Genomic DNA, 5840 nt, shown 5'->3' with positions numbered 1-5840 from the left:
TCAAGAGCTAATATTTGAGGAAAATAAATAAAAAAAGCATGAATTAGGTCACCATTTTTGGATGATTAGGTTGGTGAGGAGAAGAGAAAATTAGGGTTCTACAAAAGAGAAGATTTACATTCAAATATGTAATGGGTCGGATATTACCCGTTGGATAAATTACGCGCCCTACAAAGTTGTATCAACACGAGCAGGAGGCTGGAGCTCGAAAGGTTGAAAATAATTCTTATCAAACATGTTAAGGCGGGTATATAAACACCCGTGTAGTTTAAGTACTAAAGCGAGTTTGGTGCCAAGTTCAGGGGGGATTTGATGTATCTTCTCTAAATAAATAAATAAAATCTTATAAATATAAAGGTTATTATGTATATATTTTTACCTTTTGGACTCTTCTTAAATAAAATAAAAATGATTATTATTTAGTTTTTTTCTTTTTAAAATGAAAATTGTGTTTTAACATTTTTGGGCTCTTTAATAGACACATTTGTCAAAGTACTGAAAAAATATTTAAAAAAAACATTCTGTCACATCCGGGTTTATCCCCTAGACGTAATTGACGTCGTTCTTTTCAAGGACTAAGACTAGCCTTTTAGTTTCATGTTATTACATTCATAGGTTGAAAAATGCGAAAAAAATTAAAACTTTCATTATCACTACTTGGAGGTTTACATAGATCTCTACATACACATAATATATATTCATATCGAGTATACATAGACCCTTCGTATAGGAAGGTTACATAGTCTTCTACTTTTATTGCACATACATATACGTAAAATATAAAAATAGTCTCAACGATTATCTCATCTCATACCATCTAAACGAATATCACAATATGGGATAGCACTTACATCAATTCAACAAGACCATGTGTAGGTCATACGAAAGTACAATATTCAATTAAACAGGAAAGGAATGATAGAGACAATAAACTCATAACAAAATCCGTAAGCTATATGATGGTTGCCTTTGAAAGTTGAGGACCTACCCTACTTGGACGAAAGGAAGAATCCAAGCATTCAATAATGTCGCCTTTCAAACTCTTCAACGATCGAAACCTAAAATGTTTGGGGAAAAGGGAAGAAAATGGGGTTAGTACTTCACATATACTAAGTATGAGATCTTATGCACATACACAAGCAAAATATGCTAAAAAGGGACTTTTTATAAAATGCCAAATTATCCCTTTAGGGGCCTAATGCGAAGCCAAGTAAGTCATATCAACCAACCAAACATGCTTACTCTCTCAACAAGTAATACTTATCCCAACATACTTGAAAACATGATTTACTACAACCTTAGCATCAAGGAATAATATCACAAGAATGAATAAGAGTTAAAAATATCATAATAAGAAAGACAACTACTCACAAGTCCTTATCAAGTCAACAAGTGCAATGACCAAGCAAAGCCCCATAACCTTACTCAATCAAGTATCCTCAACAAGATAACATAACAATGTCCAACTTGACATATCACGACATTTAGGTTTACATTTCATCATATATTAACATTATAACCCAAGGCATATTCATAAATGAACTAATCAACATATAGTATCAACAATGTGCTATGGTCATCATAAATACATCATATATTATCATAACTTAAACATGAACCTCCTCCTAAGACTCCCCTCAAGGCTAACTAGTGCAATGTTTAGGTAGAGTCTCATACCTTTATCTAGACCAAGCTAGAACTCTTAGGTTATCCAAGTTAGAGTTCAAGTCCTTTCATTCGTTTTACCTTTTGGAAACATTTTGACCTAACCTACATAGACCACATGAGCTAGTGTGGAATCCGGTGTCATAAAATCCAACACCGAAAAAAGGCGGACTACTTGCCAAGGTAGTACCAAAACATGAATTATAGCAACTACGTGGATCCACTAGCTAGTATTCCTATGGGGGTAACATATTTCAATAACTAGGAGATTTAGTTGGGACCCTCTTTATGCGCCATGCATTATAAACTCCAATCTAAAGAGTAATGTAGTGTTCTTACCTTCCCTATGTGGGAAGGGACACTCCTCAATCTAGTGCACTCGGTGCTAAGCTAGAGTCTCTATTTGAAATGTCTTTAAGCCTTTAATTATTATCATAGCTTAATTTAGGCAATAGATTCTATCCCTTGTATAAACATCATCATCCATAGATTAATAAGAATTGCATGAGTATAAGTCCTTTCATCACAATTCATATAAGTGAGGTTGACACATTAGCATTTCATAGCATATTAAGGCACATTGATAGTTTTCACCTTCCTTATATCACATACACCTTAATCAATCTCACAACATAGTCAAAACATTCCAATTCAACATCATACCACCCTACAATCCTAGTATAAGGCATACACCAATGTAATATCATGACTTAACAACAATTAATACAATTGGAAGTAAAGATAGAGATTCTAAGACTTACCAAGTCTTCCTCATAATATATCATCACAATCTTACCATCAACCCATAAATCAACCCAACTTGGGAAGTAACATCATCACATAATGATAACCAATAGAATAACAAGGTCAATTGCATCTCTATAACACAATTCCTCTTTAGATCACAACTTGAGACAAAAAACATAGGCTAATTTCACATTAGAATTCATAACCTAAATCACATCTTAAGAACTAGCATGATAGGCCTATAATTCATCTTAATTTAATCATAATGACACCATAGGATAGTAATTTAATCAACAAACAACAATTGAATAATCACAATATAATACAGGTCAAGATCACTACCTTGGGTTAGGGATGGAGGATCATACTCTTCAATTTAGATTAAACCATCAACAATTACCATAAACAAGTCGAATTACATGTTAATATACTCAATATAACCTAAAGAAATCATCAACAACTCAATTCATAACTTCAATTTCATAATTGAATGAAACACATAAGAAAACTTAACTTTTTGAAATCTATTTTGAAGGAACCCTTTGAGGAAAGAGTCTCAAAGGTGAATAGAACCCATACCTTAATGTTTGTCAACAATTTGATGGTGAATTCATCCCTTTCTAGCCCCCGAACTCTAGTCCTTGCTAGCCCTCAATGGTGAGTTCATGTCGAGAGAGAAATAAGAGAGAAGGAAGAGAGTTTATTTGAGAGTTGTTTTTAGGTTAATGAGGGTTGAGGGTACTTATAGGGGGACTTAATCAACTTAATTAGTCTCCCTTTAATCCCCAACTAACCCCTAAACCACTTAATTAATTAAATTAGGCGAAACCCCGATCGACGGGGCATTTGTGAGTCGACGGACAACCCCCCCCAACTCCGTCCTACACTCCGTCGCCTTGGTCAGAGACTGTGAAGGTGAGGGCTTGCTTCAATTGTCTAAGTGTGGGATGACGGTGGTTGATCCACACACGGACCGTAGCCTGCACCTCTGCACTCCGTCGATGAGTTCAGAGGTTGTGCAGGTGAAGGGAACTTATCCACCAGTCTAAGTGTGGGACGACGGTGGCATCGACGCCTCTTCGATCCACACACGGGTCGTCTTTTGTCCCGTCGATGCACACTGTCAGGAAGTGTTGCATCAAACTATAAAGGTCCTCCTCAAAGGCCCTTGGTTGGTCCTTGGGGAGTCGTACCCGGACGTTTCAACCATGAAACAACGCAAACACCTATTATCTACCTTTACGTCAATTTTTGTACATTTCTGACTCCTAAAAGTTAGTCAAATAGGCTGAGGCAAACTAACACCCCTTTGAACCAACTTCCCGGACGTCATGGACGTTTTGGTTCTTAAACCTCCTAAATAACATATACTCATTAACATTAGACTTAGAAATAGTACTTAGACTTCATGACACCTATGTTAGGCTTTACGACACGTCTTGGATTTTCAATTTGTTACACATCCGGATAGACAAGTTTGTCAACAGTTAAAAAAAATATTGACAAAGTAACTGCAAAAGGATACATAAAACATCAAGACGCGTTTGTCATTAGCTTTAGTTGAAAATATTTAAACTAACGAAACTATTAATATCATTTTTAGAGATACTCACTCCCTTAGGAAAAATTCAATGAAAAAATCAAAAAAAAAAAAAGATTTATTCTATTGCAACAGTTTCCTACTATACATGACTCTTAACAATACATATTTCAATTATTACCCTTATTTATAAGTCAATAAAGGTTGGAACTAACATAGCAATAAATAGTTGTACCAAGACAACATATAGTGTACTGTAAACTGTGTTGGATTAAAATTGGATCAACTTTTTTCAGAAAATGAGGTAATGTCTCTTAAGTTTTCAATTAAAAAAAGGGACAAGTGGGTCCCTTTTTTTTCTCTATTTTCTTGTTTTTAACATTAATAAAAAGGAACCAAACTATTAATATTAAAACTTAAGGATTCAAAATAATTTTTTTAAAAAAATTGATAAAATTCCTAACTTTAAAGGACTTTGAAGAATTCTTCAATAATAGAATAGTTACAAATGGATGGAACGGCGAACGAACGACAATTTGAAAAAAAATCATTTTTTTTCAATTCTAAAAGTATTATTCAATAATTTCTATTGTATTTTCTTCTAGTAAATTTTCTTCTCTTTTCTATTTCAAAATATCAAAACTAAGGTTTCATAAAGAAGAAAATCATTATCATATATCTATAATATTTTTATTGTTATTGTTATTTTGCATTGCATTTATTCCGCTTGAAGTTAAAATTAAATCAAAATAACTTTTTAGTCCGTTTAAAATTATTTTGTGTTAATGATTTAGCCAATTTAGTTGTTTCAGCCAACAACTTTTACAGTTTCTGGACAACTACTGAAGTTATTTATAAGAATAATTATGTGTATCTTTCAGATACAAAATGGTCCAACAACTGCATGTAGTTGTTGGACGATTAGATAAGTTGTTCCTACAACTACGACAGTTGTTAGACAACTTTGTTCAGTTGTTGATCAATTGATTAGTTGTAGGACAAACAATATAATTAATGATGTTTAATGTACTATAATAACACATTTCTATTAATCTTATTAAGATAATTTTATACCATTTATTAACTTTTTAACTATGTTGGTGTAGATATAATGCGTCAATATAAGAGGAAAAGAATTGAAACATCTTCACCGAATCCAGATGTTAGGAGAAAATGATGAGAGATACGACTACTAAGAAAAAAGGTACTGCAACACTTCAAACTAGTAAGAGCAGCAATGACTTATTAGCAGAACAAAAAAGTGATGAAAATAGCGAGAAGAAATCTAGTGAGATGGAAAAAAATTGTAAGAGCAGCAGTGGCCTATTAGGTGAAGAAAAAAGTAACGAAAATAACGAAAATTCAAGCGAAAAAAAAAATAGATGATGAAAGTGATGGAGATAAATCTAGCTGAGAAAAAAAAAAGGGTGATGAAAGTGAAAGTGATGGAGAAAGGCTTGATTCAAGTTTATGATTGCAATATTCATGTGTGTGATCGATGAGTTGACTTTTTTAACATTGATCCAACTCATTCTCATATTGTGGTCTAAACTACTCGAGCAAAGCGGGATGTTCAATTATTTGTCTGAAATTTGTTGAATGTTGCATGGTCATATGAGCGTCTAAAAAATATGCCAAGTAACCATTCTTGTGTGGCATATGGACCATATGCTTGTATTTTTATTGATCACTTGCTTGTTGGGATGAATATGACTTGCCTTAACTTAGTTTATACTTAATAATGTACAAAATTTCTAGATTGATCTTCAATTATTATTAAACGACTTAGTTTATACTTAATAGTTTACAAAATGACTAAATAGATATTCAGCTATTATTAAACCACTTAGTGTATACCTAATATTTTACAAAATGGCTAGATCAATCT

The sequence above is a fragment of the Solanum pennellii genome, chromosome 12, assembly GCF_001406875.1.
Source record: "Solanum pennellii chromosome 12, SPENNV200".
Lineage (NCBI taxonomy): Eukaryota > Viridiplantae > Streptophyta > Magnoliopsida > Solanales > Solanaceae > Solanum > Solanum pennellii.
This window is presented reverse-complemented; position numbering follows the sequence as displayed.